At 40.8% G+C, this 24,391-nt stretch overlaps 2 protein-coding genes across 2 annotated transcripts in view; one reads left to right on the top strand and one right to left on the bottom strand.

Moving 5' to 3' along the window:
- The window catches only part of LOC116644604 (guanylate-binding protein 7-like), a 50,618-nt gene that overhangs the window by 22,294 nt on the left and 3,933 nt on the right, over positions 1 to 24,391 (bottom strand).
- Positions 4,171 to 24,391, top strand: part of LRRC8B (leucine rich repeat containing 8 VRAC subunit B) — a 278,771-nt gene continuing 258,550 nt past the window's right edge. Inside the window, exon 1 of the mRNA XM_032424283.1 lies at positions 4,171 to 4,369. The gene's annotated coding sequence lies outside the window, so the exon portion shown is untranslated. The remainder of the gene's footprint in view (positions 4,370 to 24,391) is intronic.

The following is a 24,391-nucleotide window of genomic DNA, read 5'->3' as shown; positions in this document are numbered from 1 at the left end:
CCATTGGACAAAAACAGGTAAGTCATTTGATTAGGATATGGTGTCTCTAAGTCCACGGTTCTAACAACTTGTATTTAGAACATTTATATAAAGAAGAAAGCTCTGCAATAAGGTCTTTGTATATCCTTTCATCATGAATAGACTTTACAAATGTGTATGAAATATGAAAAGAGAAATTAACCAAAATAACAAAATATTAATAATATTAGTAATTATTATAATGTACTAATAGTTTTTGAATCATTTATTTTTGAACTTTTGTTGAATGAAAGTAGCATGACATACAGACTTCAAAAATGAGCCACAGTATTATACTATTAAAACAAAAGATGAAGGGCACCTCGGTGGCTCAGTCATTAAGCATCTGCCTTCGGCTCAGGTCATGATCCCAGGGTCCTGAGATGGAACCCCGCATCAGGCTCCCTGCTTGGTGGGAATCCTGCTTCTCCCTCTCCCATTCCCCCTGCTTGTGTTCCTGCTCTCACTAGTCTCTCTGTCAAATAAATAAATCTTTAAAACAAATAAAAATTAAAAAAAATAAAACAAAAGATGCTTCATTTTATAATATCCATGCCAGGAAATACAAGCCTGTTTTGTCGGTGAGCTGAAAAGTTTTTTTTTTTTTTTAAAGGTTTTATTTATGTGACAGAGAGAAAGACAGCCAGAGAGGGAACACAAGCAGGGGGAGTGGGAGAGGGAGAAGCAGGCTTCCTGCGGAGCAGGGAGCCTGATGTGGGGCTCAATCCCAGGACTCTGGGATCATGACCTGAGCCGAAGGCAGACGCTTAACGACTGAGCCACCCAGGCGCCCCTGTCGGTGAGCTGAAAAGTTTTATCCCAACACCAAACAGCTTAGCAGTCAGGTAGTGAAACAATTACAACACTGTCAGATGTGTCTACGACCTTTGAAATCCAGAACCACTTATATTTTCAGTTGTTTCAATTTCTTCTTTTAGTCAATATATCTCTAAATGCAACTCCTCAGACTTCTTTTTAAATCCTTCATTAAGCAGGGCACCTGGGTGGCTCAGTTGTCAAGCGTCTGCCTTCAGCTCGGGTCATGATCCCAGGGTCCTGGGATCCAGCCCTGCATCAGGCTCCCTGCTTGGCGGGAAGCCTGCTTCTCCCTCTCCCACTCCCCTTGCTTGTGTTCCCCCTCTTGCTGTCTCTCTCTCTGTCAAATAAATAAATAAAATCTTTTAAAAAAGTCCTTCATTAAACAATATTTCATTAAGCAGTTCTATAAACCAGAAAGGGTCCACTTTGAAAAACACCTAAATTATCAAGAGTCAGGGTTTTGTATTTAACAATTTCAACAACTAAACACTGTCTATTTCTCTACCACCTTAGGATGCTCTTTGATGAGTTTGTCCAATATTTGCATATGATTGGACATGAGAAATGGGAGTATCCAGGGTTTATACCTTCCTATGATACCTTCAGCACCATCCCACTGAGAGTGGGGAGGGGCTGGGACTGGGTCAGGTCTGAGTACTATCCCCTTAATATGTTACAGCCCATAAAATGCACCTTGGGGAGGGAGTGTAAGTTTGATCCTAATTAATTCTCAAGTCCATGGAGGTAGCACGAGCACATGCAGAAAACAGTAAGAACTGTTGACCCTCTATAGAACACTAGTTATCAGGCTCCAGGTTAAATCAAAGAAAAAATTTGCCTCATCCCTGGGAATATGTTGGATTTTCATCCCATGATTAGGCTATATGATATGATACAAGTTGACCTTTAGAAATGGAAGTTACCCAGGTTGGCATTACCTGCTCACATCAAGGCACCCAGGTGTCACTTTTTGAAGGACACTATGGCCAGTCTACTCCCTTGTAAGATAGTCAAGTAAGCTCCTGTTTCGCCGTCAGGGGTAATATTACCCACTGGGTATGTTAGGGCTTATGAATAGGCAGATGCCTTGTTCCCCCAAGATCCTGCTCCTGGGACTCAGCCTCTCCAGATACCTGCCCTGTTCCAGGTCCCTGGCTACCCTGGCCACCCTGGCCTTCCAGCCAGCAGGAGCACAGTACACATTCCACCAAAGGGCTTTGGGAATCGGGGGCCCTCCAGACCTGTGGAGCTCGGGTGCATAACTAACCACCTGTATAGACTCCAGGATGGAGGGAGCACACCTACCGAAAATTATTCTGAGGTGGCAGCTTTAAACTGGCAACAGTCAGTCTTCATTTGGACTTGCGGTCTGATTGGGTCCCAGGCTTCTCCCATTATCAGGGCTCCCAGGTATTTCTGTTGAAGGAAACAAGGGTGAATCAGCGCAGCCCCTCCCTGCCAATTACCTCACATTTCGCCTTCATGGGGAATATTAGTCAGTGGCTAGTTTAGGGCTTATGACTGGGTAAATGCCTTGTTTTCCCAAGGTCCTGCTCCTGTGATCAGACTCTCCCAACCCTTGCCATATTCCACATCGCTGATAATCCTGAAATGAGCTGCAAGCGCATGTGTAATAATACGCCCTCAGTAAACTCTGGGCAGCTGGGGCTTGCAAGGACTGGGGATCTAGGGCCTGGGCCCAAACACCTGTATAGCTTCTAGAATACAAGGAGCCCATATCTCAAAAGGTGCCACTCTGAGGTGGCAGTTGCAAGTGGGCTACAGTCATTCTCCATTTAGACTTACTATTGATTGTGTACCAGGCTTCTCCCACCAGAGCTCCAAGGTGTACTTTATTGGACTATACTGGAAAGTCAGTCACATCTTCACAGTCACATATGTACTTTATTGGACTATACTGGCAAGTCAGCAGTATAGTATCCTCCAGTATTGCCTTCAGGGGGAATAGGCTCATTCGTGTAGGTGAGAGCTTGGAATTAGGCAGATTCCTTGAGCCCCTAAGACCTGTTCCTGTGACCCAGCCTTTCCCTCCACTTGCCTGATCCATGTCCCAGGCTACTCTGACCTGCTGGCCCATGCCTACACACCCTGTCAGCCAGCCTTGGGCAGCCGAGGCCCTCCAGGCCCCAGAGACTTGGGCCTGTCTCCAATCACCTGCTCACCACAAATCTTCCTGAGGTGGGAGCTTTAAACTGGTGACAGTCAGTCCCTATTTGGATTTGCTGCCTGATGGGGTCCTGGGCTTCTCCACCAATCAAGGGTTCCAGGTGTCTTGTATTGGAGGCTATCATGGCAAGTTGGCCTGACAAGGCAGTCCAGATTCCTCCAGGTCTGCCTTCTGAGAGAATATGCACATTTGTGTAGTTTAAGATTTGGAATGAGGCAGATGTCTAGTACCCCCAAAAAGCCCATTTTTGTGACCTGGCATATCCGGACACTTACTCTGTTCCAGGCCTCTGGCTACCCTGTCCTGCAAAGGCACATACCTGTGAACTATGCAATCCATTGGCTGGCTTTGGACAGCCTGGGCCTTCCATGCTTGTGTGGCTTAGGCTGGTCTCCAAATACTTGCACAGTCTCAGGGTAGAGAAAGTCCCTCCCAAGAAAATTACTCTGAGCGAGCAGCTTTCAACTGGCAACAGTCAGCCCCCATGTGGCCTTCTTGCCTAATGGAGACCCAGGCTTCTGGAACCAGGACTCCCAGGGATATTCAGTAGGATATTCACCATGGGGTACCTAGTGCGTGGGATTAAGCAGATGCCTTGCACCCTCAAAAGCCTGTTCCTGAGACCCGACTTCTCCCGGCACTTGCACCGTTCCTGTGCTGTGGTGCAAAGCCTGCGCATGAGCAGTAAGCATCCCATCAGCCAACCTTGGACAGCCAGGGCCCTTCATACCTGCAGAACTCCGGCCCATCCGGTCACCTCCGTAGCTTCCAGGGCAGAGACAGCCCATAACCTGAAACCTTTTTGAGGCAGTAGCTTTAAACTGGCGACAGTGAGTCCTCATTCGGACTGGCTGCCTGATAGGGTCCCAGGATTCTCCAGCAATCAAGTTTCCCAGGAGTCTCTTACCGGACGAAAACTCGTCCAGGCAGCCCCGCCCCACCTGGAAAGGCACTGGAGATTGCCCCAGCTCTGGCTTCAGGGGAACTGTTCCCCACTGGGTAGGTAGAATTTGCGATAGGCAGCTGCCTGGTTGGCCAATTATCTGCAGCTGGTTCTTGGCTCTTTGCAGACTGAGCACGCATTCAGACTGCGCATGCGCACTAAATATTCAGTGAGCCGGCCTGGGGCACAGAGGCTCTCCAGAACAGTAAAGCCACACTGTCCACGACTCCTTGCGTATCCTCCTGGCTGGAGGCAGCCCATCCCCTGAAAATCCTTCTGAGGTTTCGGGTGCTAATGGGTGGCAGGTTCCATTTAAACCTGCTGCCTGATAGAGTCCCGGCTTCTCTTCCAGGAGTGTCTTAATGGAGGATCAGTGCACTAGCCAGGCCATCCAGAACCAGGTAAGGCAGTCCAAATTTCTCCAGCTCTGCTTTCAGGGGGAATATGCACCTTTGTGTAATTCAGGGCTTGGAATTAGTCAGATGCCTTGTACTCCCAGGAGTGTGTCCTGTGAGTCAGCCTCTGCCAACACTTGCCCGGCTCCCCAGGTGCCTGGCTACCCCGACCCGCCGGGACCCCACATAGGCAGTAGGCCACTCCTCAGCTGACTTGGGGCAGGCTAAGCCCTTCTGGTCTGTGGGGCTTGGGCCAATCTTCAGCCCCCTCATAGACTCCAGGGTGGAGGAAGCCCACTTGGTGAAAATCATTCAGAGGGGGTGGCTTTAAACTGGCAACAGTCTCCATTTGGATTTGCTCACTACTGAGGTCCCAGACTTTTCCAGCAGCCAGGGCCCCCAGGTCTCACTTATTGGAGGATCACCGGGCCATCAGGCCCCGCCCCTCCCTGGCAATGTCACTAACTCCAATTCTGCCTTCAGGTGCTATATTCCCCACTGGGTAGCCAGGGTTTGTGATTAGTGCTGGATGCCTTGTTCCCACCCACCACTTGCTCCCAGGGGTCCTCCCTGCCTGTGAAATTCCAGCATGGCCCCAACCACCTGCATTGTCTTAGGGTAGAGGGAAGCCACTTCCCAAAATTATTCTGAAAGAGCTGCTGCAAATGGGTTATAGTCATCCCCCTTTTGGACCTACTTTCTGATTAGGTCCTAGGCTTGTTTTATTGGATGAAACCCCTTGTCAGCCAGCTGGGGTTGAGATCTGATTCCTCCTGCTTTGCCTTCAAGGAGAGTATGTGCTTTTCTATAGGTCAGGTCTTGGAATTGGGTCGATACTTTATACCCCTAAGAGCTTGCTCCTATGATTAGGCCTTGTTGACAGTTGTCCTGTTCACAGTCCCCAGCTCCCCTCACTTTTGAGTCCAATGCATGTGCAGTTTGCACCCATTCAGCTGGCCTGGGTGGCCTAATGTGTTTTTTTCCTCCTCTCTTATAAGAGTTGAAAAGCCCTGGTTGTGCTTTATGTAGCATCAGAGGCCCTGGTTCCTTTCATATGCTGGTTAGCTGTTGTTTAACATGCCACCTCCTGGGTAAAATTTTCTTACCCTCACATGTACCTTGCACTCAGCAGAAGAGTATAGGGAAAAAGAGGGATTGTTTCCTCCCTTTAAGTACATTGCCTAGATGATTGATTATGCATAATAACATCTCATTATAATTATTTACTAGAATTACATGTCCTGGCAATATTATCTGCAAAGAAGCGCGGGGCGTTTAGTCTCTTTAATTATAATGTCTTATTCTACTTAAATTAGAAATTCTAATTTCTTATTGTAACTGCAACCTATGTGTCATGTGCCCAGGTAAAAATCATGTGTTCTTTTTCAATGAGAAAAGGAAGAGAATGAATGCTCAAGATAAATACTAGTGTCTTCCACAGCAATCATGAATAACTCTAGAACTTATGTTGTATTGAAGTAGACAGACAATACATCATTGTACCCTGAGTAGAGAAAGCAGAATGATATATATATGCACAGGATAGTACCTAAATAAAAAAGAAGGAAAATCCAAGTGGAGAGGGAGATACAGGCTTCCAGTTATGGAATAAATGAGTCAGAATAAAAGGCACAGCATAAGGACTACAGTCAATGATACTGTAATAGCCACGTAACAGGACAGATGGTAGCTATACTTGTAGTGAGCACAGCATAATGTATAAACTTGTCAAATCACTAAGTTGTACACCTGAAACTAACATAACATTGTGTGTTAACTGTACTCAAAAAAGAAAGATAATCTGATATCACTGAAGAAAGACTGACCCAAGAAAACTTTCTAAAAGGAGCAAGTTAGTAAAGATAGTTAAAATTGAAAAGTAACAGCATATAGAATGATTTAAAAGATTAAGATGATTAGAAGGTATCTAAATGATTCCTAGGTTTTTCACTTGAATAACTAAATAGATGTCAAAAAGTAACAAAAATTATCATAGTGTCTTTTCAGTGGATGTTGAATTTTTGGGGGGCATGTTTAATAACTTGCATACTCTTAGAACATTCGAATGGAATTGTATAACCCTGAATACATGTATCTCCTGCTAGAAAAGCATTTATTCACAGTTTATCATGCTCATTTGTATCTCCTCATAGTAAGTTCTCATCTCAGTAAGATGAGAAGCAAATTTTCAGTTCATACAGGATACCAAATATTGCTACCTTGAACTGATGTGCAGCTCAGGAAAAAGTTCTGCCTGGGAAGTTAGATACACATTCATTGTATATCTGTAAGACTGTAGTTTATGCATGGAAACTGTAGGAATGTCCTTATAACACTTTGCCCAGAGGATGCATAAAATTAGAATGAGAAAAACAAAGGACTGATGATGGAGCCCTGAGAACACTAATATTTTGAGTATTACTACAAACAGAATAAGATGTGAGGGAAACTGAGAAGGAGAGGCCAGAGAAGGGCCTAGGAGTTCCAGGAGAACATGCCTCAGAAGCATAGGATGAGTAGGTGTCAAGAAGGAGGCAATGATCAATAATATGAAATATAATCAGACAGTTCACATAGAAGGACCAGATATATCATTAGGTTTGCCATTATGTATTACATCAAAAAAGACACACGGAGTACTTGCTATGTGCTGGGCATTATTCTAGATGCTCAGTATCCAGGATTCAAAAAAAAAAAAGAATACAAATTCCTGCCTCACGAAGCACTAAGAAACCAGAAATATGTGCATGTTAGGCGGTGGGAAGTGCTCTGGAGAAAATGAGCAGAAAATGAGGATACAGCATATTGGGGGTTGAACTTATCGGAGAGTATTCTAAGAGACAAAATGAAGGTGATCTGTGAGCTTGCTGAGGACAGATTTAGTAAATCTGTGGGCTTTGGAGGCAGGTTGGATGGAGAAGTGATCTTGAGAGAAGAGATTAAGAATTTGGCTCTCTCTCAAGTAAGGATAGGGCACATCCCATCAAGAGGAAGAGCAAGCAGGAGAGAGTCATCAGCAAGGGCTGACTAGGAGGGCACCCTTGGAGGATGTCAGGCAAGAGGAACCCAGTGCCATCTAGGGCTGTCCCAACACATTCTGGAGTCAGGCTGTCAGAGTTCAACTGATTTGAACTGATCAGTTGAATCAGAGTTGAACTGATCAGTTCAAATCACTCCTATGGGAGCTTGAAAAAGGATCTTACCTCTGTAAGCCTCAATGTTTTTATCAATATTGTGGGTGACAGGTATTCCTTCTTGATTCATTACTGGTTAATGACATAGTTTCTTAATAGGTTATCTTTAAATTCCCCGTATCAATATACTATTTCTCCAATAAGCAAGTAAGGCCATGAGTTCATATGTGTCAATAAGCCCATGTAAGTTGTAAAGTTCGAAGAAATCTAGATAAACTAAAAATCCTTTTGTCAGAAAAAAACATTGATTGGTTTAACAGACTTCCTCTGAACAATGTATCTTATTTTACATTAGCTATTGAGGAGTAGTATGGAATAATACATGAGTCCTTTCTTGGTGTTAGAAGCAGGAAAAATACCAAATATTGCTACCTTGAACTGATGTGCAGTTCAGGAAAATGGAGTTCTTGGAGTTAATATTTCAAAAAGCTTTGGGAAGGAGTAAATGAGCTTACAAAATTGTAGGTTTGGTTTTGTTTGGTTGGTTGTTTGCTTGGTTTTTGTTTTTCCTGCAAAGGAGGGTTGAAATAGTCAAGCCAATAAGTTTTTAACTCCAAATTAAACAAGTAGAATGAGGTAATTCTATTAGATCTGTAATCAACAATTTCCAATAGTTATTGTCCGTAAGAAGCATCTAGAGTGATGATTAAAAATGACCCAAATCCGTATTTGCAACAACTACCACAGGTCGTTCTGATGTAGTTTGTGCATGGACCATGTATTTAAAAAGTACATGATAAATAAACATGAGTAAACTTTATTATATTTTTAATGGTTGGTGTAAACGAGACCGAATTGTTCCATATAATACAGCTTTGTAGAATCTATGGAATTAAATATACTTAATACAAAATAAGCCAGAAACAATCTTCTGGGATTTAAGTGGTCGGTGATGCAAGGGCCATCCAGGCTGTTTTCCCCGCGCCGGGCAGGGGGCAGGCAGGACCTGCCCCAGGAGGGAGCGACCCCACCCCGAGCCCCTGCCGCGGGGTTGGGTGAGGAGTGGGGTGAGGTGCCTCCACCCAGCCGGAGAAAGGCTTCAGTCCCCTTCCGCAGCCGAGGCGGCAGGCAGCGGTCCTTCTCCCGCGCCCGGCTCCCGGTGAGGCCTGAGGGGGATTGGCGCCTCCCGGGATGCGGCGCGAACGCTGTCCCCCCGCAGGCGCCGGGTCCACGGCACACGCTGAGCGGCCGGCGCTAAGCTCCCCGCGCCGGCCTCCCGCTGCCTTCCCGCGGGCAGTGCGGAGCCTGCGCTTGGGCCTGTGCTGTTCTTGCTAGTTTGTTAACCGAAATGTGCACGCAAAACCAAGTTTAGGAGCGAACTTGACATGGCGCGGGCGCTGCAGTCAGGGGACAAGTTCTCAGCCCCCCTCGCTCGCCCCTCGCGTGCTCCGCCTGCGTCTGGCTTCTCAGGAAACCGCCTGTTCCCTTTGGAAGCGGGAGAGCTGCCGGATATTACAGCCATGCGGCCGTGAAGGGGGGCGGGGTGCAGAGGACCGGAATCGAAAGTACACGCACAGCGTTTGCGGCTCTAACTGCGGGGGTTTTCGCCTGTTTTGCCGAGGCGGGAGAGCGGGGCGTGTGAGACATGGCGCGCCGCCGGTGCGAGCGGTTCTTGGCGCCTCGGCTGTCTGGGCTCCCAAGCCCGGCCGGCGCCGCATGCGCAGTCGGCTCCGTGGCCTCAGTCGAGAAACAGAGCCGCGGGCGGGAATGCGGGAGCATGGTGGCAGGCGGCTGCCTGTCTCTCGGGGTGCCTTGTCAGAGGACAGCTTTGGGTTTTGTTTGTTTGAATGGGTTTGTGTGGGTTTTTTTGGGTTTTTTTGTAATATTTACTTGCTCATTTCTTATTTTGTCTTTCCTTTCTCACTCATTTTTATAAAAAGTACTCTTGTAGTTAGCATGAATATTCTTTTCATATTGAAAATACTTATATAAGCATTATAGTATTATAAGTTACATATTATATGTATAAGACTAGTATTATAGTGGCACCTGGGTGGCTCAGTTGGTTAAACATCTGCCTTGGGCAGGTCATGATCCCAGGGTCCTGGGCTGGAGTTCCCGCATCAGGCTCCCTGCTCAACGGGGAACCTGCTTCTCCCTCTCCCTTTATCCCCCTTTCCCCTCTCTCAAATAAATAAAATCTTAAAAAAAAAAAAAAACAGCTTTTTTAAAAAAAGGGAAATAAATTGAGGGATGCGGAAGGGAGGGCGTGGGGGGGATGGGGAAGGGAGGCGGTGGGGGGATGGGGTAGCTGGGTGATGGGCGTTAAGGAGGGCACATGATCTGATGAGCACTGGGTGTTATACCCAACTAATGAATCAGTGAACACTACATAAAAAAAAAGACTAGTGTAATAGTCCAGAGATAATCACTATGATTTTGTTGCATATTTTTCTCGATTTTTACTCTGCTTATTCTATGGGTTTTGATATCGTGAAGCTTATATAATTTGAGGTTCTGCTTTAAATAAAATAATAAAAACTCAAAAGTAAATGTTTAAAATGAGCAAATGAATCATAAGCACCATTTTTTATTTTTTAAAAAGATTTTATTTATTTATTTGACGGAGAGAGAGACAGTGAGAGAGGGAACACAAGAAGGGGGAGTGGGAGAGGGAGAAGCAGGCTTCCCGCCGAGCAGGGAGGCCGGCGCGGGGCTCGGTCCCAAGACCCTGAGATCACAACCCCTAAAGACTGAGCCACCCAGTTACCCCATAAGCACCATTTTTTGAAGCTGACAAATGCTGCAGACATTTTATCTTTTTTTTTTTTTAATATTTTATTTATTTGACAGAGAGAGAGAGCACAAGCAGGGGAAGTGGCAGGCAGCGGGAGAAGCAGGCTTCCCGCTGAGCAGGGAGCCGATGCGGGGCTTGCTCCTAGGACCCTGGGATCATGACCTGAGCCGAAGGCAGCCGCTTAACCGAGTGAGCCACCCAGGCGCCCCTACAGACATTTTATCTTAGTTTCCAATTTTTACTTCTGTTAGGGCACTTCCTATCATATTTGAGTTTCAGTATGAGCAATAATTCCGGCATACAAAGTTGAGGCATACAGATGAACCATTTTAATGCATCTTAAAATTTTATTCCCTTATACTGAGCAATAGAACAAGAATTGAAATTAAATTACTTTTTTATGACATCTTGTCTTCTGGATGAATATGGTAGGAGCTATTTTGCTAGAACAATGTGGTCTCTGGTTCATCAGCTGTTTTCCTATGTCCAGAATGTTCTGAGTGAATTGAGAAGATATTAAGAATCTTACCCAGCTTCATCAATATATTGATGTGTGTGTGTATATATATATGTACATATATGTGTGTGTATATATATATATATATATACATACCCAACTTTCATCAATTTGTGAAATTGATTCTGACAATAATGAGGTAGAAACTAAGTATCAGCGTTTAGATATTAGAGATTCACTTCCATACCTTTTTTAAGTTCCTAATATGACAAACTTGTGTCATAATAGTGTAACCCACTGTATAAGTAGAATTTCATATTGAAGCTTTAAAATCTTTTTCCTTTGATATATTATGTAATGCTATTAATCACATTTTTATTGGAAAGTTGACCTTAAAGTGAGCTTGTATACTTTCCTTCCTAATATTAAATGTTAAAATGTACTCTTCTTATGTAATATCATGGTGAAATTAGATTATTGGGTTTTTTTTCAGTTGTCTTTCCTTGGGAGTATTCAGGTTGGGCAATGAGGTGCTTTTTTGTTTTGTTTTGTTTTGTTTTGTTTTTTTTACCTTCAACACTTGAGGGCACATTTTACTAATGCATGTAACCCAAGATGGGACCCATTGTTAATGGATATTTAAAAATGACCAAGGCAAAGTTCTCACTCTTGGTGAAACTGTACCTTGAAGGGGCAGATACTGTAAATAAAATGAGAAGTGATCAGTGTTAATATAATGTTACAAATGAAATATTTGAGTCTCCTTAAAAGCAACAATTAATTATACTTGAAAAAATTATAGATGGCTTCATGAGAGGGTATCATTTCTGCTGGATCTTGAAGGATGACTCTGATTTCATCAAAGAGTTAGGATGAATTGTATTTTAAAGCAAAGGAGGGGAACGAGCAAATATGCAATGGTAGTGAGTAAATGCTAGGAATCAGCCAGAGTCCACTGTAGCCAATGAACTCTTTGAGGATGAGGTTGAAAGATCAATTGCAATCTCGGTCATAGACTTTATCCTGGGGGCATGTAGTCTTTGAAGATTATTAGGCATGTTCAGAGCTGTGCTTGAGGTCCATCACTTTGATGGCAGGAGAAGAGGTAGAATAGAGAGGGGATACTGGAGAAAGCTTATTCAGGAGGCTCTTGGTACAGCTTAGAAGGCATGCTATAGTCCTTCTGCTCTTGGCTTGAATGGAAACATTCCTCCACAAGATCATTCAGGGATGCAGGTTTTTTGCATCTTGTTGTTCTATACCCACTAAATCATTGTATTCATCTGCAAGATCAAAACTTGACTGCTGCCACATTTGTGATCCAGACAGTAGGAAAGAAAAGAGATTCATGGAGTACAGGTTCAAAGTTCTCAGGCCCAGATCCACAAGTGACATACATATATTTCTGTTCATATTATATATAGAACTTAATCACATGACCACACCAAGCTGGAAGTGTACCTAGAAAAATATAATCTCTAGCAGGATTGTATGAACTCATCTTGCAAAGACAACCATATAATATTTAGAAGTGAAATATCTGTTATAACTCTAAAAGTGTATACAGTGATATCAGAGACAGATTTTTATGGGTCCTGACATTAAACTTGGCCATTAGGAGTGTTGAACCCAAGCTGGACTATGTATAGTAGCCCTGTAATTTCTGTGACACAGACACTGAGGTAGGAGGAAGGTGGGCACATGAATAAGGACAGTCTTTTCTCTCCTAACTGGATCCAAGAAATGTACCCCCACTTATGTTTTTGTTTTTCATTTTTTTTATGAGGTTATAAAGATGTCACTCTAGAAAAATAAAAGTATCTAAAGCTATTTAGTTTTTTTGGAATATAAACAAGATTTTAAAAAATTATTATGTGGTAATGAAAGAAAAAATAAATTTGAACTTTCTTCCAGATTCCGTGGTTTGTAATTGTTGCAAGGAAGAATATCTTTTAAAATTATATTCGATAAGTCTCAGTCACAGGAATGTATTATTGGTAAAATAAGAATTCTCAAAATGGTTTCCTAAACTGATAGAGGTTGATGAGGCTTAATTTAATTGAAATGACGTGTTTTCATATTCTATTAGTTGAACTCCAGAAAAGATGGTCTAGTATCTTGTTTTAGAAATTGTGGGTTTTTTGGAACCTACTGTGCTCAACCTTGGGGATTAGTGAAAATACTCAGACACAAAGAGTCTTATTTTGTAATATCTTGCTACACAAGGTTTGGTGAAAGACCATAAAAGTGGCCTCCATCAGGCAGGTTTGGTGGGGGGCATGAGACATGAGGGAGCTCCCTAGGCTGGACGGGCCACCTGAGCATTCCACAGTTTGTGGTTGCACAGCAATACCTGGAGAACATAGATAACCCATGCCTTCACCAGGAACCTTGAACTGGGTTACAAGTAACAGCAGCCTATCACTGGGGTAGGAACAAGAGCCTAAAGAAAAGACCCATGTGACATAGATATGTCAGGGCTGCTAAAACTGGGAGAGAAACAGTAATACCAAGACAAACCTTCTGGCATTTCAGGCCTTACATAAAGAACAATGTAGTAGCAGAATTGCACTAGAGAAATTTGAGAAATTTGAGGCTTCTGGTACACTGAAACAGCTATAGAAAAAGCAAAACCCAGAGCCAACTGAACTACAACTGCATTGAATCAATGCTTGCCACAAATATTGTAACCTAAAAGAGGTCCTATTTCCAGGTATAAATATTATCTCAATCTCAACTATTTTTTAAACAATGCCCAGCATTCAATAAAAAAAATGAGATACACAGAAAAATCAAGTAAAACTATCCATTGTGAAGAGATAAAACAAGCACCAGAAACAGAGATAGCCCAAGTGTTGGAACAATCAGACAGGGCCTTTAAAACACTGTGATTATTGGGTAAAGGGATCTAATGGGGGAAGTGAACAGCACACACAAGTACATGTGTATGTTCAATAGAGAAATGGAAACTACTGATAGAGTTAGAGGAAAATGCTAAAAATGAAAAGCACAATTTCAGTAATCATATACTATTGTGCATGTAACTGGAATATCAAAAGAAGAAATGGAAAGAAAAGAGATCATGACTGATAACTTTCCAGAATTACTGAAAGACAATAACCCACAGATCCAGAAGTTCAGGGAAGTCCAAACAGGATAAACACAAAGAAAAACACAACTAGGCACACTATAGGCAGAGTAATGAAATCTAAATATAAAGAATAAATCTTGAAGGCTGCTGGAGAAACACAAACATTACATACAGAGAAACAAATGGAAGATGTGAGGGATTTCTTTCTGGAAGCTGTAGAAATTAGAGAAAGTGGAAAAACATCTCTTAAGTACTGAGTAAGAACTAATGGCAACCCAAAATTCTGTATCCAGTTAAAAAATTTCAAAATGAATATAAATGTTGATTTCAAAGTAAAGCTGATAGAAATATTTTTTAATGGATTCAGTGTAATCCCAGTGAAAATATAAACCATTGTTTGGGGTATAAGATGATTCTAAAATGCATATAGAAACACAAATGATCAAGTAAAGTCAAATGTACTTTTGAAGTACATTCTAGAAGGATTGGTTAGAACAGAAATAAAAACTTATTAAAATTTTAGTAAGTAATATGTTGTAATATTTGCATCTGGGTGAGTAAATAGACCAAAAGAGAGAGCCCCCAAACAGGTATACTCATATATTGACATTTAACTTATGGCAGAGGTAACCCTGGGGGTGCCTGGCTGGCTCAGTCCATAGAGCATGTAACTCTTGATCTCAGGGTTGTAAGTTCAAGCCCCATGTTGGGTATACTTAAAATCTTTAAAACAAATAGTAAGAGATGACAGAGTAACCCTTCATAAGGGTGGGGAAATTGATGAGAAAATGAGTGATCCTCCAGAAAAATACTTTACACTTGTACTTTCCACCACATGAGGAAAAAAATCTCAGTGGATTATGGACCTAAATGTGGAAGGGAAAATGATAAATATTTTAGTACAAGAAAAATAATTCATACAGAACACACACACACACACACACACACAGGCTCCACTACCCATAAAATAAAATGTTGTTAGATGACATTAACATTAAAAAGTTCTTTTCATGAAAAACACCGTAAGAAGAGTTAACGAAGCAAGTCACAGAATGGGAAATGACATTGTCAAATGATCAAGCCAACAAAAACTCATGTCCAGAATAAATTAAGAAATCATACAAATCAAGGAAAAGACAGACTACCCAGTATAAAGACATCAACAGCCCTTTCACAAAAAAGGACAAAGAACTAGCGAACAAGCATATGGAAAGATGTTCTATCTGATTTGTGTGAGGAAAATGCAATTAACATCTCAATGAGATATGAGCACACAGTCACCATGTTAAGAGAAGTTAAAAATTCTGATGTCTGATGTGGAGTACAGTCATATTCTGCTGATAAGTAGGTAGATTGTAAGAGAGACTGAAATGATGTTAAACCTGATCCAGGGGCGCCTGGGTGGCTCAGTCGTTAAGCGTCTGCCTTCAGCTCAGGTCATGATCTCAGGGTCCTGGGATCGAGCCCCGCATCGGGCTCCCTGCTGGGCGGGGGGCCTGCTTCTCCCTCTCCCACTCCCACTCCCCCTGCTTGTAGTCCCTCTCTCGCTGTGTCTCTCTCTGTCAAATAAATAAAATCTTTAAAAAAAAAAAAAAAAACCTGATCCAGAAAGACTAGATACAAATCCTCTATGACGTAGGAATTCCACTTCTGACTTTATTACACAAGGGAGTTTTATACCTACGTTCAACAAATCCTTAAAAATATTTCATAAAAGATAAACCTGAAAATCCAAATACTTATCAATGATAGAATGAATAAATTATTATCCTCATACAGCTCAATATTTATAGTTTACAATATACACAACGGACTAGATGAATTTTACAAATATCTATTGAACAAATGAAGCAAGACACAAAATAATACATACAATGTAATTCCATTTACAGTTTGAAAGCAGGCCAAGCTAAATTATATTATTTAGGGCTCAGATATCCATGATAAAATCCTAGAAAGGAATTGTGAAACTGGTGATATTGGTTGGCTCCTAGCAGGGTTGTGAGGGTTTTAGGAATACACCTTTAGGCTTTTAGGAATGTTCAATTTCTATAGGTATTTGTTTTAAAATTATATTTATATTACGTATTTTATATTTTATATTCTAGCATTCTTATGTATGTATCATATTTCATAATTTTCAAAAACAGAAAAGGATGCAATTTATCAAAATATTGCTTTGAAAAGGAGCAAAAGATTGTGTGGTGATTGAAATATGGGGTCAAGAGATGATTTCTTTTTTCCTGCCCCTTTTCCTTTTTTCTTCCCCTCTATTTTACCTTAAATTAGAAATATTCAGTGTTGAAGAGAAGACTTCTGTTTCCAGAAAGATGAAGTAGAAATGCTTTCCCTATTCCCCCCCCCCATTAAGTACTACTAACCGCCCTATTTTATGCAACATGAACCTTAGAAAATTCTGGAAGGGAAGAGAAGGCAAATTAGATGTGTAGCAGTTTTGGTGCTGGAAAAGCTGACAACCCAGAAATATCAATTTGTTTGGGAGGTCCCAAACAAAAACCTCATCAAAGCACATTTTCTTTAGTCAGAGGCCTAGGAAAGAGGCAACCTGACAAGACAAAGAAAATTCTAGACAAAGTGCTTTATGCCAGCCCAACAGCACAGTAAAATCTGTGGACTAACCTCCAGCCTCCCATACAAGGAGAGGCTTAGACTTCTGCCTTCTCCTGGCTGTGAAGAGGTACTGCTACCCACTGCCTGAATGGGTGTCAGAGAATATCCCCTAGGGATTTAGACTCTCACTCTTACTGCATGATCATGTGGCACCCTTCCTCCTTCTCACTGGGTAATGTCAGAGAAGGCCTAGTGGAGAGATGAAATTTTCAGGGGGGTAAGGAGGCCGCCAAACAGTGAGTGACAACAGAGGCCATGTTGGGAGCAATAATGAGGATTCCTGCTCTCTGCAGCCTGTGTTTTATCAGCAGCAACCTTATGGGAGCTGAATACCAGACCACTAAGATGAAAATTTAGGAGGATTTCCTATTTGTAGAATGGACACTTAGAGAACAAAAATAGCTTCCTTCCAAAGATGATATCACCTATTTGTAAATATGAAAAAGATGAAAGGATCTTTTATGTCACTCTCTAAGAGGCGCTCCAGTTCCTTGTTCAGCTGACTGTACCTTTTTCCCCCTTTCATCCCTAGCTCTGTATGTTCACTTCATGACACATCACTGATGGTCACCACAGGTACTGCCTGTGGGTACAGCTTGAGCTCTGGGTCCTTCCTCAGCTTGCCCCATTCCCTAGGAACAGACTTGGTGCCTTGTAAGTAAGGCCAGCTGGAAACAGCATATTCATCTTTGGTCCTAAGGTCCAAACTGTGAAATTAAAACAATAGGTAATTTGGCCCGTGACATTGGCTTCCAGATGGTGAATATTGCATGTGAGTAGATTGTTGTAAAGTTGAATGTGCCCATAATACATTTCCAAAACTCTTCAAAGATAGTTCATTTTAGGTTAAGGAATTTTCCAATTTATGACTGTGGCATCATGTTGGTTAAAACCCACTATTAAAAGCAATTGACTTGCATTTTGCCTTTTGTCATTATTGTAGCTCCAAGGCCCTCAAAACCAGCAGAGTTGATAGATACAGCATAATCTAAGAAAAAAGGCTCATATTAGGAAGTATACAGGCTCTGACTTCCTTGATCTAAGTTTCCCCCTGAGTGCTCTTTGAAGGGTTCAAGTTCTCGGGACATCCTGGAGTCTGGTAGTTAGAGGGGCCTTCGCATATTACTTGAGGTGCACCAGCCAGAACCTCAACACCAGAGTTAGATCACTGATTGGACCAGCTACTTAGGAAAAAATCCTTCTCCAATGTAGGAACCCTTTTCATTGTGGGAGTAATGAACAAACTTGAAGGAGAGCAGCATCAACCCCTTGTAGCTGAGGAGAGCTGTTACTTTTATAGTGATGCCACTTTTTGCTGAGATGGCATGCCCAGCATGTTTCAGAGAAGTTTGGCAGAATCATCATCTTTTCCTTCTTTTTCCTTCTGTCTTTTCCTCCTCTTCTTCTCCTTCTCTGTAACCGAACATCTTCTCCATCCACAGCCTGTTGAATCAGAAATATGTATTTATTACAAAATTTATTACAAAATATTCCACACATTATTCTGCTGTTTTGCAGGAATATGTCATTTGTGAGCAGATATATTTACTATGAATAGGACAACTAAACACACACATTGTTATGGCCTAAAAATACTACTCCTGAAAAGCTACTTCTGTTTTAGAAAACGTTAGGGTGGCCAGTGACATGGGTGGTGAAGAATTGCACAAAGAGTAGAGCAACAAGCAGGACAGTTTATTCACTCTCCAAGGGAGGAGAGGGGCCAACATCAAGAGAGATGTCCGCCCTGAGTTTCTGTCAGGCTGGGCCTTTTAAGGGGTTTTGCAAGATGTGAGAAGGTTGAATCTGTGCCCATGGCTGGAGTGTGGGGAGGGGGTCAATTCTTAGCCAGGTAGAGAAGGAAGAGGCCGGTTTTTTGAGGGCTCTGTCTGGGGCTCGTCCAGGTTGTGGGTTGCGGTCAGACTAGAGAATATGTTTTATAGTTGGGGTCTACTTTCTAAGAATGGAGGGCACCATGACCTAGAAAAACAAAGAGTTAGGGCCAAATACAGACACCTGTGAGTTTTTTCTGTAAGCCTAGCTGGGTCGGGGTGGGGGGGGACTTTAAATAGATTCCTTTCAGAAATCATTATAATTGTGAGGATGATTTAAAATCATTTTGAAAAAGTGTTTGGAATCATCTACTAAAGGTGAACATAAGTAGCCAGTTGCCTGCCCATTTCACTCCTAATTTTATATCCAATGGGCATGTATGCACTTACCAACAAAGCAGAATAATCATAGCAGAAGTATTTGTAATATAGCTACTGTAATATCATAAGTGCTCATTCAGACTAGAATAGTGTGATAGATTTAAAAAATGGCCTGTCAGGGGCACCTGGGTGGCTCAGTCGTTAAGCGTCTGCCTTCGGCTCAGGTCATGGTCCCAGCGTCCTGGGATCGAGCCTTGCATCGGGCTCCCCACACGGTGGGAGGCCTGCTTCTCCCTCTCCCATTCCCCCTGCTTGTGTTCCCTCTCTTGCTGTGTCTCTCTCTGTGAAGTAAATAAATAAAATCTTTAAAAAAAATGGCCTATCGAAGATATATTCATGGCCTAATCCCCATAACCTGTGAATGTTACCTTTCTTGGAAAAAAGGGCTTTTGTTTTCTTGATCTGGGTTATAATTATAGAGATATGTTCATTTTGTGATATTTCACTGACTATATACTTTTTAGCTGGGCATTTTACAGTTTCTATGTTATATTTTAATTGAAAAGTTAAAAAATTTTCCCTTAGAAGTCCTTATATTAATATAAAGGCCCCTTGAGATCTTTAATTATCTATCTTGATCACAAAGCAAAAGAAAACAAACATGCTTCAAACTGCTACCTCTTCTCTGTCAAAGTTATCTAATAAAATTGGGGCACTTGGGGGATCCCTAGACAATATAAATTAGAATTCTTACCCAAGCCAAAAGAAAATAGTCTCAGATCCTAAAATGACTGATCAGTGTGTCAAAAGAGTTTGTAATTATATTCCACTCTAATCTGGGAGATACTAGTCAAGAACTCATTGATTCTGTGTGTCTTTCCTCTTGTCTCCTTAAATTTCTGTTTGATAACTTTTTTGTAGTTGATAAGGTCTGGAGTTACTCATTTCTCCATGAATGTAAAAGTGGTTCCAATTTCAAGACAAAGTTTATGACTTTATTTTCTATGAATATAGCTGAGACTGAAAGTGACAGTAGAGCAGGGCTACTTTGAAATCGGTCTAGTGCTGAGAAACCAGCTGCTTTTTCTTATGATCAATGCCATCTATCATTTATTCCAGTGAACTAAAAAGAGTTTCAGGGACAATTGAATGTTTTGTGAACTTTGTATATAGAAGAACTGAATTTCTTGTGCATCCTCCAAACTGCTTTCCAATAAATTTATTGTTTGTAGATAAATTTGGAAATGTCAGTTAAGAATAATTCATGGTGTGTAATATTCTGTTCCTGAAAAAAAGCCTTATAAATCAATAATATATAAATAAATATGTATTCCCAGAAGAATATATAATCCAAAATTAACAGTGTTTCTAGCTCAGCAATATGTTTTATAACAAAGTGTATTCCACACATTGTTTCGCTAGTTTCAAAGGATTAGAGGTTATATTTTATTTTTATACTTTTATGTATATTATGAATTTCTTTTCAATGACTGAATTATTTTTATAATCACATAAATATGTATACATATATATGTGTGTGTATATATATATACACACACATATATAATGCATTTTTCCACTTTGGTTAAAGAAAGCACTTCTGGAAAGCTATTTCTGTTTTAAAAATCATTATAGTTTTGAAGATGGTCTAATGTATCACCTAATGTACTTCAGCTTGAATGATTACTATACTGTGTATATATATGTATATGATATATGTGTGTATATACATATAGACTTGACACAGTATGTATATGTAACTACACAGTATATGTAAGATGGACACAGTATATATATGCAACTACACAGTATGTGTGTGTGTGTGTGTGTGTGTGTGTGTATATATATAGCGCCAACACAGTGTATATATGAAACTAACTACACAGTGTATATATACCTGCTAATGAGAGGCATTGTGAAACTCTTGAAAACCGTATGTATACTGACCTCTCTAAAACCATGAAAACCTTTGGCCTGGATTTCTACATTGTGAAGACTTAAAGAGTTCAATGATAGTTTAGTCAATGTATAAATGCTTGGATGTAACCCAAGTAGGCATAGAGACTTTAACTCTACCATACCACACAACTATAAGCAGTCGAAAATTAGACTTTTCACAACATGAACAGAAACCACTTTTAGACACATAGCAGGTGAGTGAAAATGGGGAAAATGTCAAGGAATACTGATAAGTGGTTAAGCTAAAAGCAAAGTACTCAATATAATGCCAGTTTAGTAGCAGTTCTTCTATTGTGTGACCTCTACTTTAGTCAAGTGTAAATAAATTAAGGCCTATGTCCTTACATGACTCTCAATGTAAATTCCTCATAAATAAAACAGGACTCAGAAGGTCTGCCTGGCATCCTATCCTAGGCAAAGTTCATCAGGTGATTAGGAGATTATATGCAGGTTCTCTACTCTGACTGCCCAATCTGAGACATGCATGTGGCATGCTGAGCACTTGGGAAGCAACTACAGCCAGTATGCCAATGTGACACCCATAACGATATCCTGTAGCTTCTTGTTCTTTTTCTTTATTTTCTTCTTCTTCTTCTTCTTTTTTTTTTTTTTTTTTGAATCCTGTAGCTATTTTTTTTTTTAATTTAAATTTACTTAGTTAACATACAGTGCAATATTGGTTTTGGGAGTAGAAATCAGTGAGACATCACAAACGACACCCAGTGCTCATCACAAAAAGTGTCCTCTTTAATACTCATCACCCATCTAGCCCCATCCCCCACCCACCTCCAACCATCAACCCTCAATTTGTTCTCTGAGAGTCTTTTATGGTTTGTTTCCCTCTGTCTCTCTCTTTCCCTCCCTCCCGTATGTTCATCTGTTTTGTTTCTTAAATTCCACATATGAATGAAATGACATGGTATTTGTCTTTCCCTAACTTATTTCACTTAGCATAATACACTCTAACTCCATCCATGTCATTGCAAATGGCAAGATTTCATTCTTTTTGATGGCTGAGTAATATTCTATTATATATATACACCACATCTTCTTTATCCATTCATCAGTCGATTGGCATTTGGGCTCTCTCCATAGTTTAGCTATTGTTGATAATGCTGCCATAAACATTGGGGTGTATGTATCCCTTTGAATCTGTATTTTTGTACCCTTTGGGTAAATACCTAGTTTACCTCTTTAGTGAGGTTTATTCCTAGGTATCTTATTGGTTTTGATGCCATGGCAAAGGGGGTTGATTGCTTGATTTCTTTTTCTACTTCATTGTTATTGGTGTATAGAAATGCAACAGATTCCTGCACATTGATTTTATATCCCGCCACTTTGCTGAATTCATGTATAACTTCTAGCAATGTTTTGGTGCAGTCCTTCAGGTTTTCTACATAGAGTATCATATTGTCTGCAGATAGTGAAAGTTTGACTTCTTCCTTGCCTATTCAGATGTCTTTTACTTCTTTGTGTTGTCTGATTGCTGAGGCTAAGACTTCCAGTACTATGTTAAATAGTAATGGTGAGAGTGGACATCCTTGTCTTGTTCCTGACCATAGGGAAAAGGCTCGCAGTTTTTCCCCTAGGGATGATATTAGCTGTGGGTCTTTCAGATATGGCTTTTATGATGTTGAGGTGTGTTCTATCTATCCCTACTTTGTTGAGGGTTTTTATCAAGAAAGGATGCTGTATTTTGTCAAATGCTTTTTCTGCATCTATTGAGAGGATCATATGGTTTTTATCCTTTCTTTTATTAATGTAGTATATCATGTTGATTGATTTGGGAATATTGAACCAGCCCTGCTGCCCAGGAATAAATCCCACTTGATCGTGGTGAATAATTCTCCTAATGTACTGCGGATTTGATTTGCTAGTATTTTATTGAGACTTTTTGCATCCATGTTCATCAGGGATATTGGCCTGTAATTCTTCTTTTTAGTGGGGTTTTTGGAATCAAGGTAATGCTGGCTTTGTAGAATGAATTTGGAAGCTTTCCTTCCATTTCTATTCTCTGGAATAGTTTGAGAAGAATAGGTACTAGCTTTTCTTTAAATGCCTGGCAGAATTCCCCTGGGAAGCCATTCAGCCCAGAGATTTTTGATTACTGATTCAATTTCTTTGCTGGTTATGGGTCTGTTCAAGTATTCAATTTCTTCGTGTTTCAGTTTTGGTAGTTTGTAAGTTTCTAGGAATTTCTTCCAGATTGTCCAGTTTGTTGGCATATAATTTTTCATAGTATTCTCTTGTAATTGTTTGTATTTCTGTGATGTTGGTTGTGATCTCTCCTCTGTCATTTGTGATTTTATCTATTTGGGTCCTTTCTCTTTTCTTTTTGATAAGTCTGGTAGGGGCTTATCAATTTCATTAATTTTTTGAAGAACCAGCTCTTAGTTTTGTTAATCTGTTCTACTGGGTTGTTTGTTTCTATATCATTGATTTCTGCTCTAGTCTTTATTATTTCCCTTCTTCTGCTGGCTTTAGGCTTTATTTGCTGTTCTTTTCTAGTGCTTAACTTGAAGTGCAAGTTTAGGTTGTATATTTGAGACTTTTCTTGCTTCTTGAGGTAGACCTGTACTGTAATATACTTTTCCTCTTGAGACTGCCTTTCCTGCATCCCAAAGGTTTTGGGCTGTTGTGCTTTCAATTTCATTTGCTTCCATGTATTTTTTAAATTTCTTCTTTAATTTCCTGATTAACCCATTCATTCTTTCATAGGATGTTCTTTAACCTGCATGTTTTTGAGGTCTTTCCGATTTTTTTCTTGTGGTTGACTTCCAGTTTCATAGAATTGTGGTCTGAAAATATGCATGGTATGATCTCGATCTTTTTGTACTTGTTGAGGGCTGATTTGTGACCCAGTGTGTGATCTATTCTGGAGAATGTTCCATGTGAACTCGAGAAGAATGTGTACTCTGCTGTTTTAGGATGAAATGTTCTGACTATATCTGTTAAGTCCATTTGGTCCAGTATGTCCTTCAAAACCATTGTTTCTTTGTTGATTTTCTGCTTAGATGATCTGTCCATTGCTGTAATTGGGATGTTAAAGTCCCCTACTATTATTGTATTATCATCAATGAGTTTCTTTATGTTTGTTATTAATTGATTTATGTATATGGGTGCTCCCAAGTTGGGGGCATAAATATTTACAATCGTTAGATCTTCTTGATGGATTGACCCCTTAATTATGATAAAATGCCCTTCTTCATCTTTTGTTTTAGTCTTTGTTTTAAAATCTAGTTTGTCTGCTATAGGTATGGCTACTTTGGCTTTCTTTTGACATTTGTTAGCATGATAGATGGTTCTCCATCCCCTGACTTTCAATCTGCGGGTGACTTTAGGTCTAAAATGAGTCTCTTGTAGGCAGCATTTAGATGGATCTTGCTTTTTTATCCATTCTGATACCCTGTGTCTTTTGATTGGAGCATTTAGTCCATTTACGTCAGAGTGATTATTGAGTGATATGAATGTAGTGCCCTTGTGTTACCTGTGGAGTTGGTGTTTCTGGTAATGTTCTCTGGTTCTTTCTAGTCTTTGTTGCTTCTGGTCTTTTTTCTCCCCTCAAAGGGTTCCCCTTAAAATTTCTTGCAGGACTGGTTTAGTGGTCACGAACTCCTTTAGTTTTTGTTTGTCTGGAAAACTTTTTCTCCTTCCTTTCTGAATAACAGCCTTGCTGGATAAAGAATTCTTGGCTGTATATTTTTCCCATTTGGCACACTGAATAATTCCTTCCACTCCTTTCTGGCCTGCCAAGTCTTTGTGAACAGATATGCTACAAACCTGATCTGTCTTCCCTTGTAGGTTAA

Source organism: Phoca vitulina, unplaced genomic scaffold (genome assembly GCF_004348235.1).
Source record: "Phoca vitulina isolate PV1807 unplaced genomic scaffold, GSC_HSeal_1.0 scaffold2, whole genome shotgun sequence".
Taxonomy (NCBI): Eukaryota; Metazoa; Chordata; class Mammalia; order Carnivora; family Phocidae; genus Phoca; species Phoca vitulina.
The sequence above is the reverse complement of the archived record's forward strand: the minus strand, read 5'-3'. Positions and strand labels throughout refer to the sequence as shown.